The 16,056-nt window shown below is 42.7% G+C and overlaps 1 protein-coding gene across 1 annotated transcript in view; it reads left to right on the top strand.

Moving 5' to 3' along the window:
* The first annotated feature begins 7,590 nt into the window (after positions 1 to 7,590).
* SLCO4A1 (solute carrier organic anion transporter family member 4A1) overlaps positions 7,591 to 16,056 on the top strand; it is a 48,231-nt gene continuing 39,765 nt past the window's right edge. Inside the window, exon 1 of the mRNA XM_063459590.1 lies at positions 7,591 to 7,713. The gene's annotated coding sequence lies outside the window, so the exon portion shown is untranslated. The remainder of the gene's footprint in view (positions 7,714 to 16,056) is intronic.

Below are 16,056 nucleotides of genomic sequence, written 5' to 3'. Positions count from 1 at the left end.
TGGGCTAGTTCCTCCATGCGGTCCCGCAGTTCCAGCACATAAGGTACAACCGGGGTCCCCTCAATCTCCGTCTGCCCCTCCCAGTGGTCCTTGATAAGATCTAAACGCCCCCTCACCCGCCTCCCATATAGGAGTTCGAAGGGTGAGAATCTGGTTGATTCCTGCGGCACCTCTCGGTAGGCAAAGAGAAGGTGTGGCAGGAACCGCTCCCAATCCTTGTACGCCCCCGTGAACGACTTCAACATTTGCTTTAGCGTCCCGTTGAAGCGTTCACACAGGCCATTAGTCTGGGGGTGGTATGGGGAACTAGTCAGGGATTTAACTCCACAGACTTTCCATATCTGCTGGGTTACCTCGGCCGTGAACTGTGTACCTTGGTCGGACAGTACCTCCTTGGGAAAGCCCACTCGGGAGAATATCCGGACTAGCACATCTGCCACCGTCTCAGCCTGTATGTTAGAAAGGGCCACCGCTTCGGGGTAACGGGTGTCGTAATCTACCACTGTGAGGATATAACGTTTGCCGGAGCGGCTAGGTTGGGCCAAGGGTCCTATGATGTCCACGGCTACCCTCGTGAACGGTTCTTCAATTATGGGCATGGAGACCAGTTTAGCCTTTGGGTGGTCTCCCTTCTTAGCTATGCGTTGACATATCTTGCACGTCTGGCAATACGCCCGGACGTCATCGGATACCCCAGGCCAGAAAAAGTTCTGGGTTACCCGATATCCCGTCCTGCGTATTCCCAAGTGTCCTGCCAGAGGAATGTCGTGCCCAATTCTCAATAACTCCCGCCGGTATTTCCGTGGAACTACCAGCTGGCGTTTTTGCCTAGGCCCAGGTGCGTTAACCCGTGTCTCGGTGAGCCTGTACAAGCAACCATTTTCCCAGATAAACTGTTCCTTCTCTAACCCCCCCGTTCCCCGCCTGGCCTTCTCTCTATACTTTCTGAGGGAAGGGTCTCCGGTCACCTCCCGCCCAAAGTCTTCTGGGGTGTCCCAGGGAAGGGGTTCTATAGTCAGGGGTAGGTCAGGTCGGCTTACCTGGGTCTCAGTAGGAAGCGGATGGCTCTCGGCAGTGCGACTTTGTGCTCTGGTGGTTACTGCGTGGGCCTCCTGAGCGGTGGTTGAGGCGAACGCCGAAGTCAGGGGCCCAATGTCATTGCCCAACACGACTTCAGAGGGTAAGTCTTTCATTACGCCCACTTGAACATTGCCAGCTCCCGCACCCCAGTCCAGGTGTACTTGTGCAGTAGGAATGCGATACACTGCCCCCCCTGCCACTCTCACAGCAATTGATTTCCCCGGCTTCTCCGATGCGTTAATGAGATGTCGTTGTACTAGCGTGATGGTCGCACCACTGTCTCTTAATCCCCGTGCTGTCTTGCCGTTAACCATGACCAGTTCGCAATGGTGTTTCCGATTGTCTGTGACGGTGGATTGCACCATGAGGGCTTCGTAAAGGGTGCCCAATGGTTCTTCCTGACCCAGCTCCTTGGGACCCCAAGTCGAATCTACAGAATGGGCTGCTGCTGGTGGTTGCTGGTACCCAGGTCGAGACCAATTTGACCTGGTGTGGTTGTCCATGGGGCAATTCTGTCGGATGTGACCCAGCTGTCGGCACCAGAAGCAACGTAGCTCGCCGACATCCTGTCGTGGGTAGCGAGAGTTAGAAGTCACCGGTCGGTTAGGGGGTTGGTATCGGGCTGCTGGTGGGTGTGATGGCACTGAAGGTTTTGGAGGTTGAACCCGTGGTGCGACTTGGTTAGTTTTGCGAGTATCCGCATACTCATCCGCCAACTTGGCGGCCTCTGGTAGAGACAGGGGCCTGCGGTCTCTCACCCAGTCTTTGACATCCGCCTGGATATGGTTGTAAAACTGTTCCAGGAGTATCAGTTGCAAAATCTCCTCCGCGGTGGAGGCCTGGCTACTGTTTACCCAGTTCGAGGCCAACAGGGATAACTGGCATGCCCATTCCACGTAGGAATCTTTAGCGGTTTTGCGTGAGTCCCTGAACTTCTGTCGGTAGGACTCTGGGGTTACTGCATAACGGGCCAGGAGTGCTTCTTTAACCCTGGCGTAGCTATGGATCTCCTGTTCTGGTACAGCCCGGAAAGCATCAGAGGCTTTGCCTGACAGCTTTCCTGACAATATTAAAACCCATTCTTCCTTAGCTATCCGGTGCAGGTTACATTGCCGCTCAAAATCTGCTAAATAGTTATCAATCTCAGTCTTTTTCGTCAAAAGCTTTAAAAGCGCTGAACGGAATTTTCTTTGTATCCGCTGTGTTGTACTCACTGTTTGGGGAGTGTGCGGCTTCCTGCTGGACCGCTGCCAGTTTTAATTGTAGCTCTGCGTCTCTTTTTTGTTTAGCCTCCTCCGCTAAAAGGCTCATTACTTTCAGAATAATGTCAGCTGTTGGGTTCGGACCGAACCATGCTAGTTTCTCCCTCATTTCTTTGTTGGCTGGTGATTCCTCCTCCTGAATCACTGGTGTCTCCATCTCTTGTACAGCTGGCATTGCTGCAACCAAGTTCTCTCGGTCTAGCTCCATTAACTCTGCTATAATGACCTGCTTGGTTTTGTTGCTAGCAATCCTTCCACGAGCTTCCAGTGTATCTCTTTTAAGCAGGGTGTAACAGCCTTCCATTCACTGTTCTTAGTGTCTGCTTGGAATCCTGGTGTAACAGAAGTAAAAAAGGGAAAATCCCGCCGCTGCCAACCAGTTGTAACGGGACTGCAATATTAAATCCCCAGATCTCCGCTGGTATAGAAGGTAATATCCCAAATCCCCCAGTAACCAGACGAAACACCGTTCAGGGAGACAACAGCCAATTTAATAAAAGCTCAAGGAGTAAACTGCCAACTGTCAACTTTTGAAAAATGTTCTTAAAGTGGTACATACATATTGAACTGAGTGGATACAGGCATTTAAACAGCAGGGAGAAGGTTTAACTGAGGGCCCACAGGCAAATACAAGAAAAATTCTTCACATAGGGTCTTGGGGACCCCCAGTCACCTTTGAAGGGGGGGAGGAGGGGGGCTTTTTAATTTAGGGCCCTCACCCACCACTCAGGGGTGGGGGCCGGGGGGAGGACAGTAGGTCCCCCCCCATTATTCTTCTATAGGGCCTCCACCCGCCGCTATGGGGTGGGGGCCGGGGGGAGGACAGTAGGTGTGTGTCCCCCTTTATTGCAACTTAGGGACCCCACCTGCCGCGCAGGGGTGGGGGACAGGGGGAGGACAGTAGGTCCCCCCCATTATTCTTATATAGGGCCCCCACCCGCAGCTCAGAGGTGGGGGCCGGGGGGGTGGACAGTAGGTCCCCCCCTTATCCTTATTTAGGGCCCCCACCCACCGCCCGGGGGTGGGGGGAGGACAATAGGTCCCCCCCCCCCCGATTGTCCATCATGGCCCCCACTCACCGCTCAGGGGTGGGGGCCGGGGGAGAGGACAATAGGTGTCCCCCCCTCATTATCCTTTAGGGTACCTGTACTAGGGCTTTTTTGTTTCTTTTCACAGTGAGCAGACAATTTAGGTCTTTCAGCCTTTTGGTAGATAACTCCCTAATACCGTGGGAATTAGGGAGTTATCTACTAAGCGGTTGCAAGATGCAGCCGCGGCAATGAATAGGATCGGAGTTTCATTCATTCGAATGAAATTCCGATACGAACAAAGTCCCGAATTGCGTTCTAACACGAATGTAGAAACTGTTAGAACGCAATTTGGCAGTTTTCCGGCGTCCTGTCTAAGTGACAGGAAGCATCGCGGGAACAGAAAACCGCTGGTCACCGCGTAGGAAACCTCCATAAGAGAAATAATCCCTAGAGCAGACAGGAAGAAATGAATAACAGATCCTGAAAGAGGGAGAGAAGAGGAATCGATTGGGGAAAGGTAAGTTCGGCATGACAGTGCCGCTTTAAACTTTGAATTATTAAAGGAACACTATAGTCACCTAAATTACTTTAGCTAAATAAAGCAGTTTTAGTGTATAGATCATTCCCCTGCAATTTCACTGCTCAATTCACTGTCATTTAGGAGTTAAATCACTTTGTTTCTGTTTATGCAGCCCTAGCCACACCTCCCCTGGCTATGATTGACAGAGCCTGCATGAAAAAAAAAAACTGGTTTCACTTTCAAACAGATGTAATTTACCTTAAATAATTGTATCTTAATCTCTAAATTGAACTTTAATCACATACAGGAGGCTCTTGCAGGGTCTAGCAAGCTATTAACATAGCAGAGGATAAGAAAATCTTAATTAAACAGAACTTGCAATAAAGAAAGCCTAAATAGCGCTCTCTTTACAGGAAGTGTTTATGGAAGGCTGTGCAAGTCACACGCAGGGAGGTGTGACTAGGGTTCATAAACAAAGGGATTTAACTCCTAAATGGCAGAGGATTGAGCAGTGAGGCTGCAGGGGCATGTTCTATACACCAAAACTGCTTCATTTAGCTAAAGTTGTTAAGGTGACTATAGTGTCCCTTTAAAAGTAAACCTACACAGCCAAGCTGTGAGTTTAGCTTTGTTGGAAATATTTTCAGCTCAGCTATTTGGCTTAATTTTGAAATACTGTTTCAATGGGTGTATGAAAGCAATAAAACCCACTTAATCTTAATGCATTGCATTTACCCTGCCCTCGCAGTCACAACACTTCTCATAATTATGTTGTTTTTTTTTTTTTTGTGTCTGTGTGTAGGACAACCGCCTGCCCAGGCTGCGTCAGTTGGTCAGTCACCATCATTTTCATGTTGTACAAAAAAAATGTTTATTATATATCTAAACAGAATATGTGTGAATACCCATATAAAAAGGGTCTAAAGTACTAAAAGTGGGTCAGTAACCATGGAAACAGCACAAACGGCGACTCCGGCCCTTTGAAGAACGGACCTTTTTTATACATGACTTCCAGTGTATTTATCTCAACATAGTTATAGCAAGGCATTGTTCTGACCGAATTTATTCAAGGGTAATAATTTTCACTAGGAGAAACATGTTCTAACTCATAATCCTCCCCACCCACCAAAAAAAAAACACATTATTTTTGTTGTCTACCTGGTCTATATCAATCAGAATCTGCCTCTGAGAAAGTCCACTGCAATATATTGCGCCTCCATTGCTCCAATAGGAATACTCCAATACCAGTAATTGTTCCATTGTTCTAATAAATGTAATGCCAGTATCACCACTTTCCTGTCAGAAAAAAAAACAAATCATGAAATGGTACAAAGTTAGCCCTAGCTTTATATAAACAGAACACCCTAAGCATGTTTACAAACACAGCATGCTGTAATGGCTATGGTGCAAAGTGTCCTGGTGTCGCCCCACTAGTTGGCCAAACCGCTTAGAAGAGGTTGACTTCTCACCTGTGGTCTGATGCCACTTCTTACCTTCACTACTTTCACCAGTGAGCTGGAAGCTCCGAGTCCTGCCTAGGAGTTTTCTTAACTCTCCTAAGCCCTTGCGCATTGCCTTAAAGCGTCACCAGATTGTCATCCTACAGCATTGCACTTAGCTCAATGAAGAGAGCTTTTGGCATTCTTAAGGCTTTAGTAAAGACAGGAGTGGTGCCTGGCAAACCCCGGGTAAGAAGTCAAACCGTTATGAAAACACTGTAGTGGTTATGGTGCACTGAGTGTTGATTTGAATAGTTTGTTGATGAGACCTTTAAAACATAAAGGGGAGATTTATCAAATTGCTTTGAAAATAAATTTTCATGTTTAGTTTCTAATGTACTCATATTTATTAGAAAGACTATGATTAGTATCTAGTTCTCAGGTGGGGGAGGGGTTAATACGTGATATACCGACTATGGTTCTGAGGTAGTGGAGGAGGGGTTAGTGTCTGATTCTGAGGTAGTGGAGAAGGAGTTAGTGTCTGTCTCTGAGATAGAGGAGATGGGGTTAGTGTCTGGCTCTGAGGTAGAGGAGGAGGGATTAGTGTCTGGTTCTGAGATGGAGGAGGGGTTAGTGTCTGGTTCTTAGGTAGAGGAGGAGGGTTAGTGTCTGGGTCTAAGGTAATGGAGGAGGGGTTAGTGTCTGGTTCTCGGGTAGTGGAGGAGGGGTTAGTGTCTGGTTCTGAGGTAGTGGAGGAGGGTTTAGTGTCTGGTTCTCAGGTAGTGGAGGAGGAGTTAGTCTCTGGTTCTGAGGTAGTGGAGGGGTTAGTGTCTGGCTCTGAGGTAGTGAAGGAGTTAGTGTCTGGCTCTGAGGTAGTGAAGGAGGGGTTAGTGTCTGGTTCTGAGGCAGTGGAGGAGGAGTTAGTGTCTGATTCTGAGGTAATGGAGGAGGGGTTAGTGTCTGGTTCTTGGGTATTGGAGGAGCTATTAGTGTCTGGCTCTGAGGTAGTGGAGGAGGGGTTAGTCTCAGGTTCTGAGTTAGTGGAGGAGGGTTAGTGTCTGGTTCTGAGGTAGTGTAGGAGGGTTAGTGTCTGGCTCTGAGGTAGTGGAGGAGGGTTAGTGTCTGGTCCTGAGGTAGTGTAGGAGGGTTAGTATCTGGTTCTGAGGTAATGGAGGAGGGTTAGTGTCTGGTTCTGAGATAGTGGAGAACGGTTAGTCTCAGGTTCTGAGGTAGTGGAGGAGGGTTAGTCTCAGGTTCTGAGGTAGTGGAGGAGGGTTAGTGTCTGGCTCTGAGGTAGTGGAGGAGGGTTAGTCTCAGGCTCTGAGGTAGTGGAGGAGGGTTAGTCTCAGGTTCTGAGGTAGCGGAGGAGGGTTAGTGTCTGGCTCTGAGGTAGTGGAGGAGGGTTAGTGTCTGGCTCTGAGGTAGTGGAGGAGGGTTAGTGTATGGTTCTGAGGTAGTGGAGGAGGGTTAGTGTCTGGCTCTGATGTAGTGCAGGAGGGTTAGTCTCAGGTTCTGAGGTAGTGGAGGAGGGTTAGTGTCTGGCTCAGAGGTAGTGGAGGAGGGTTAGGGTCTGGTTCTGAGGTAGTGGAGGAGGGTTAGTGTCTGGCTCTGAGGTAGTGGAGGAGGGTTAGTCTCAGGTTCTGAGGTAGTGGAGGAGTGTTAGTGTCTGGCTCTGAGGTAGTGGAGGAGGGTTAATCTCAGGTTCTGAGGTAGTGGAGGAGGGTTAGTGTCTGGCTTTGAGGTAGTGGAGGAGGGTTAGTGTCTGGCTCTGAGGTAGTGGAGGAGGGTTAGTGTCTGGCTCTGAGATAGTGTAGGAAGGTTAGTCTCAGGCTCTGAGGTAGTGGAGGAGGGTTAGTGTCTGGCTCTGAGGTAGTGGAGGAGGGTTAGTGTCTGGTTCTGAGGTAGTGTTGGGGTTACCTCAGCACATTTCGCCCTGTCACTATGCTTTCCCGCCCATTATGTGGAAAGTTTCGCACTGGACACGCGCCGTTGCCGCCAATTTCTTCGCAGCGCATTATGGGTCGGCTGATGGGCGTGGCTGCGGTCTATACCCTCCCATTGCCTTGTAGTGGGCGTGGTTAAACCGCATCCTAGCCCTTTTAGCGGCGTCATCAAAGAGCATCTCGCCATCATCCCGAGCATCGAGGCGGAGGAGGCCGTCCGTGCTCTCTGATTGGATGAGTGCTGATAAGGTTTCGTTGAGCTGTGATGTGATTAGTTGAGAGTGCTGTCAGTCAGTGCGGTGGGGGCGTGGTCAGTGCTGAATGAGAGCAGAGTGTCAGTGACAGGCAGCAGAGTGACAGGTTCGGAGGGAGACTGGAACAAACCGGCTCTCCGGGTCACCTACCTGGCCACATCACCTAACTACCTGCCGGCTCATGGTAATATGTTACTATTATTATAGGGAGGGGGTATTACATTATATTATTATAGGGAGGGGGTATTATATTATTATAGGGAGGGGGTATTACATTATATTATTATAGGGAGGGGGTATTATATTATTATAGGGAGGGGGTATTACATTATATTATTATAGGGAGGGGGTATTATATTATTATAGGGAGGGGGTATTACATTATATTATTATAGGGAGGGGGTATTATATTATTATAGGGAGGGGGTATTATATTATATTATTATAGGAAGGGGGGTATTACATTATATTATTATAGGGAGGGGGTATTATATTATTATAGGGAGGGGGGTATTACATTATATTATTATAGGGAGGGTGGTTTTTCATTATATTATTATAGGGATGGGGTATTATATTATTATAGGGAGGGGGTATTACATTATATTATTATAGGGAGGGTGTTTTTTCATTATATTATTATAGGGATGGGGTATTATATTATTATAGGGAGGGGGTATTACATTATATTATTATAGGGAGGGGGTATGCTATTATTATAGGGAGGGGGTATTACATTATTATAGGGTGGGGGTATTATATTATTATAGGGAGGGGGTATTATATTATTATAGGGGGTATACTATTATTATAGGGAGGGGGTATGATATTATTATAGGGAGGGGGGTATACTATTATTATAGGGAGGGGGTATGATATTATTATAGGGAGGGGGGTATTACATTATTATAGGGTGGGGGTATTATATTATTATAGGGAAGGGGTATGATATTATTATAGGGAGGGTGGTTTTTCATTATATTATTATAGGGATGGGGTATTACATTATTATAGGGGGTATACTATTATAGGGAGGGGGTATTATATTATTATAGGGGGTATACTATTATTATAGGGAGGGGGTATGATATTATTATAGGGAGGGGGTATTACATTATATTATTATAGGGAGGGTGGTTTTTCATTATATTATAGGGATGGGGTATTATATTATTATAGGGAGGGGGTATTACATTATATTATTATAGGGAGGGGGTATGCTATTATTATAGGAAGGGGGTATTACATTATTATAGGGTGGGGGTATTATATTATTATAGGGAGGGGGTATTATATTATTATAGGGGGTATACTATTATTATAGGGAGGGGGTATGATATTATTATAGGGAGGGGGGTATTACATTATTATAGGGTGGGGGTATTATATTATTATAGGGAAGGGGTATGATATTATTATAGGGAGGGTGGTTTTTCATTATATTATTATAGGGATGGGGTATTATATTATTATAGGGAGGGGGTATGATATATTATAGGGAGGGGGTATTACATTATTATAGGGTGGGAGTGTTATATTATTATAGGGAAGGGGTATGATATTATTATATGGTGGGAGTATTATATTATTATAGGGAGAGGGTATGATATTATAGGGAGGGGGTATGATATTATTATATGGAGGGGGTATGATATTATTATAGGGAGGGGGTATGATATTATTATAGGGAGGGGGTATTATATTATTATAGGGAGTACACTATTATTATAGGGAGGGGGGTATGATATTATTATAGGGAGGGGGTATTCTATTATTATAGGGAGGGGGGTATTACATTATTATAGGATGGGGGTATTATATTATTATAGGGAGGGGGTATTATATTATTATAGGGGGTATACTATTATTATAGGGAGGGGGTATTATATTATTATAGGGGGTATACTATTATTATAGGGAGGGGTATGATATTATTATAGGGAGGGGGTATTATATTATTATAGGGAGGGGGTATTCTATTATTATAGGGAGGGGGTATTACATTATTATAGGGTGGGGGGTATTATATTATTATAGAGAGGGGGTATTACATTATTATTGGGAGGGGGTATGCTATTGTTATAGGGAGGGGTATTACATTATATTATTATAGGGAAGGGGTATTACATTATTATAGGGAGGGGGTATTACATTATTATAGGGAGGGGGTATTATATTATTATAGGGAGGGGATATGATATTATAGGGAGGGGGTATGATATTATTATAGGGAGGGGGTATGATATTATTATAGGGAGGGGATATGATATTATAGGGAGGGGGTATGATATTATTATAGGATGGGGGTATTACATTATTATAGGGAGGGGTTATTATATTATAGGGAGGGGATATTACATTATTATAGGGTGGGGGGTATTATATTATTATAGGGAGGGGGTATACTATTATTATAGGGAGGGGTATACTATTATTATAGGGAGGGGGTATGATATTATTATAGGGAGGGGGGTATTACATTATTATAGGGTGGGGGTATTACATTATTATAGGGTGGGGGTATTATATTATTATAGGGTGGGGGTATTATATTATTATAGGGAGGGGGTATTATATTATTATAGGGGGTACACTATTATTATAGGGAGGGGGGTATGATATTATTATAGGGAGGGGGTATTCTATTATTATAGGGAGGGGGTATTCTATTATTATAGGGAGGGGGTATTCTATTATTATAGGGAGGGGGTATTACATTATTATAGGGTGGGGGTATTATATTATTATAGAGAGGGGGTATTACATTATTATTGGGAGGGGGTATGATATTATTATAGGGAGGGGTATTACATTATATTATTATAGGGAAGGGGTATTACATTATTATAGGGAGGGGGTATTCTATTATTATAGGGAGGGGGTATTATATTATAGGGAGGGGGTATTACATTATTATAGGGAGGGGGTATGATATTATTATAGGATGGGGGTATTACATTATTATAGGGAGGGGTTATTATATTATTATAGGGAGGGGGTATACTATTATTATAGGGAGGGGGTATGATATTATTATAGGGAGGGGGGTATTACATTATTATAGGGAGGGGGTATGGTATTATTATAGGGAGGGGTATTACATTATATTATTATAGGGAAGGGGTATTACATTAATATAGGGAGGGGGTATTCTATTATTATAGGGAAGGGGTATTACATTATATTATAGGGAGGGGATATGATATTATTATAGGGAGGGGATATGATATTATAGGATGGGGGTATTACATTATTATAGGGAGGGGTTATTATATTATTATAGGGAGGGGATATTACATTATTATAGGGTGGGGTTATTATATTATTATAGGGAGGGGGTATTATATTATAAGGAAGGGGGTATTAGATTATTATAGGGAAGGGGGTATTATATTATTATAGGGAGGGGGTATTATATTATTATAGGGAGGGGGTATGATATTATAGGGAGGGGGTATTGTATTATTATAGGGAGGGGGTATTGTATTATTATAGGGAGGGGGTTTAATATTCTATTATTATAGGGAGGGGGAATTATATTATTATAGGGAGGAGGTATTCTATTATTGTAGGGAGGGGGTATTATATTATTATAGGGAGAGGGTATGATATTATAGGGAGGGGGTATTATATTATTATAGAAAGGGCATATTATATTCTGTTATTATGGGAGGGTATTCTCTTCTATCTTCATAGGAAGTGGTATAATATTTATTCTATTGTTATAGGGAGGGGGTGTTATATTCTATTATTATAAGGAGGGGTATTATATTCTATTACCATAGGGAGGGGGTATTATGTTATAATAAAAGGGGAGGGGGTATTTTATTATTATTATAGGGAAGGGCTATCATATTCTATTATTATAGGGAGGGGTATTTTATTCTCTTATTATATGGAGAAGGTATTCTATCCTATTATTATAGGGAGGGTGTATTTTTATTCTATTATTATAAGGAAGAGGTATTCTATTATTATAGAGAAGAGGTATTTTATCCTAATATTATAGGGAGGGGGTATTCTATTATTATAGGGAGGGGGTATTCTATTATTATTATTATAGGGGGGTATATTATAGTCTTTTATTATAGGGAGTGGCTATTATAATATATCAGTATAGGGGGGTATTATGTTATTATATATGGAGTTGTATTCTACTATTATTATGGGGAGGGGTATTGTATTATGATAGGGAAGGGGTCTTTTTATTATTATTATTATTATAGGTAGCTATGTTATAGTGTATTATTATTATAGGGAGGGGTATTATATTCTATTATTAACATAGTAAGATGAATTATTATTCCAAGTAGTAGGGATTATTATTATTATTATAGAGATGGTTATTATATTCTATTATTATAGGGAGGGGTATTATTACTATTGGGATGAGGTATTGTATTCTATTATTATCATAGGAGGATAGTATTTTAAATTATTATAGGGAGGGTTAATATTATTAGGGTGGGGAGGGTTATAATATTATAATTATTATAGGGAGGAGGGCCACTATATTTTTTATTATTATTATTATTATAGGGAGGGTATTACTTTCTATTATTATTATTATTATTGTAGAGAGTGGTATTATATTATTTTATTATTATAGGGAGGGTTATAATATTATTATTATAGCGTGGGTTATATTATTATTATTATTATTATTATTATAGGGAGGGTTATATTATTATTATAGGGAGGTTATTACTTTCTAATATTATTATTATTATTATTATTATTATTGAGAGTGTTATTATTTTATTATTATAGGGAGGGTATTACTTTCTATTATTATTATTATTATTATAGCAAGGGTTATGTTATTATTATTATTATAGGGAGGGTATTACTTTCTATTATTATTATTATTATTATTATTATTATTATTATAGAGAGTGTTATATTATTTTATTATTACAGGGAGGAGGGCCACTATATTCTATTATTATTATTATTATTATTATAGCAGCAAGGGTTATATTATTATTATTATTATTATTATTATTATTATAGGGAGGGTATTACTTTCTATTATTATTATTATTATTATTATTATAGAGAGTGGTATTATATTATTTTATTATTATAGGGAGGATATGTTATAAAAGAAAAGAGGGACATTAGGATAGAAAAGAGGGACAGAGAAATTTGGGCCTTCAATAGAGACACTTAGGAGGTGTGCTACCCAGTGACTGAACGCCCCCTGGCAGGCTTTCAGCGTTTGCCAGACTGCTAGCCCCCTCCCTCTGATCTGGTAGTCTGCCTCATGGAGGTTACTGTCAGTCAGACATCGGCTTTAGCTCTAACAAAACGACCGTTTGGGACCAATTGAAGGGATTTACTGGCACAGAGGGCATCGCTGCTGATCTTGTCCTGGGTGCAATATGGGGCAGGATATTGATACAATCTATAGTATGGGAATTGGCATTATCAATACATTGAATGCAGGAATGATATTCCACGCTATCTCTCTACTACACATATTGGTGCTGCTCACCGTCTGTTGACTGTTTTAGGCGTGTCGGATATTTGCGAGACAAATAGCGTGTTCTATAAAGTAATCACCTTCACATGTGAGTCATGTATGACAATGGCTACCTGTGTGTGATAAAACGACACTTTCAGTTCACTTCCCTGAGGGTGGCAGGCCATGCACACATCTAGATATGAGTTAGAGCAGGGTTAAATGCATAGATGGATTTTTATATTGTGTACAGAGACAAATATTGTCTTGCTCGTAATGCTTTTTATCTTTATATATATATATATATATATATATATATATATATATATATTCCCATTGTGGCATCATATTCTCAATGAGAGCCTGTGATCAAGTACTACATATTCCCCCACCGCAGAAGCCCCCCCTCCCCCGGGCTGGTGCTGGTGTAGCTGCTGGGGTCTGTTTGTACAGTGCTTTTGAAAGCAGACGTTGATTTAAAGTAGCGTTATGGATGATGTGACAGGGAACACAGAGTCTTTCACTACCTCTCAGCAGAGGATGGAGGTTTTATAACTTCAAAATATTGTATTGCCAGGATGCAGGATAATGGGCGCGTTTTAAATCCTTAAACCCTCGCTTGTATGTTATGCTTTAATAAGAAGATTTCCTGTGATGGGACAGTTCTAATAAAATGAATTACGATGTCAGTGTTTTCTCTTTTCTATTAAATTCCCTGCCTCAGTGTTAATGGGGGGGAGGAGGGGAGGCTCTGTACATTATCTCTTGGCGGTCTCGACTGTATATCTCGGCCTAGCTGGCAATGTGCAGCAGCTTAAGTGCACTTTATTCCAAGTAAAGCTTGGAGAGGAACCCGGAAACATACACCCCCGGGGAGTTTTGGTGCAGTTGCCCTTTTAAATTTCCCATACAAATGTCAATCTATATTTCATCTTTAAAACTGTGTATTTCACATTTAAAGTGAACCTCCCATCACTAAATACATGGTTTTCAGGTAGGTACACATTTCATCTCTATATTGTGCCGGCAATATCATTACCATATGTAGCACTTAGCGTGCAGATATATAACTCCCTCCTCCAGTAAGATGGTGCCTGGGATCCCATACTTCCTAGAGTTTTATTATTATATTAGATCTCACTGTGCACACTCCTATACAGTACACTCTTACACATCGCTCTCACTGTGCACACTCCTATACACTCTTACACATCGCTCTCACTGTGCACACTCCTATACACTCTTACACATCGCTCTCACTGTGCACACTCCTATACAGTACACTCTTACACATCACTCTCACTGTGCACACTCCTATACAGTACACTCTTACACATCACTCTCACTGTGCACACTTCTATACAGTACACTCTTACACATCACTCTCACTGTGCACACTCCTATACACTCTTACACATCGCTTTCACTGTGCACACTCCTATACACTTTTACACATCGCTCTCACTGTGCACACTCCTATACAGTACACTCTTACACATCACTCTCACTGTGCACACTCCTATACAGTACACTCTTACACATCACTCTCACTGTGCACACTCCTATACAGTACACTCTTACACATCACTCTCACTGTGCACACTCCTATACAGTACACTCTTACACATCACTCTCACTGTGCACACTCCTATACAGTACACTCTTACACATCACTCTTACTGTGCACACTCCTATACAGTACACTCTTACACATCACTCTCACTGTGCACACTTCTATACAGTACACTCTTACACATCACTCTCACTGTGCACACTCCTATACAGTACACTCTTACACATCACTCTCACTGTGCACACTCCTATACAGTACACTCTTACACATCACTCTCACTGTGCACACTCCTATACAGTACACTCTTACACATCACTCTCACTGTGCACACTCCTATACAGTACACTCTTACACATCACTCTCACTGTGCACACTCCTATACAGTACACTCTTACACATCACTCTCACTGTGCACACTCCTATACAGTACACTCTTACACATCACTCTTACTGTGCACACTCCTATACAGTACACTCTTACACATCACTCTCACTGTGCACACTTCTATACAGTACACTCTTACACATCACTCTCACTGTGCACACTCCTATACACTCTTACACATCGCTCTCACTGTGCACACTCCTATACACTCTTACACATCGCTCTCACTGTGCACACTCCTATACAGTACACTCTTACACATCACTCTCACTGTGCACACTCCTATACAGTACACTCTTACACATCACTCTCACTGTGCACACTCCTATACAGTACACTCTTACACATCACTCTCACTGTGCACACTCCTATACAGTACACTCTTACACATCACTCTCACTGTGCACACTCCTATACAGTACACTCTTACACATCACTCTTACTGTGCACACTCCTATACAGTACACTCTTACACATCACTCTCACTGTGCACACTTCTATACAGTACACTCTTACACATCACTCTCACTGTGCACACTCCTATACAGTACACTCTTACACATCACTCTCACTGTGCACACTCCTATACAGTACACTCTTACACATCACTCTCACTGTGCACACTTCTATACAGTACACTCTTACACATCACTCTCACTGTGCACACTCCTATACAGTACACTCTTACACATCACTCTCACTGTGCACACTCCTATACAGTACACTCTTACACATCACTCTCACTGTGCACACTCCTATACAGTACACTCTTACACATCACTCTCACTGTGCACACTCCTATACAGTACACTCTTACACATCACTCTCACTGTGCACACTCCTATACAGTACACTCTTACACATCACTCTCACTGTGCACACTCCTATACAGTACACTCTTACACATCACTCTCACTGTGCACACTCCTATACAGTACACTCTTACACATCACTCTCACTGTGCACACTTCTATACAGTACACTCTTACACATCACTCTCACTGTGCACACTTCTATACAGTACACTCTTACACATCACTCTCACTGTGCACACTCCTATACAGTACACTCTTACACATCACTCTCACTGTGCACACTTCTATAC

This window comes from Pelobates fuscus, chromosome 6 (genome assembly GCF_036172605.1).
Source record: "Pelobates fuscus isolate aPelFus1 chromosome 6, aPelFus1.pri, whole genome shotgun sequence".
NCBI lineage: Eukaryota > Metazoa > Chordata > Amphibia > Anura > Pelobatidae > Pelobates > Pelobates fuscus.
The sequence above is the reverse complement of the archived record's forward strand: the minus strand, read 5'-3'. Positions and strand labels throughout refer to the sequence as shown.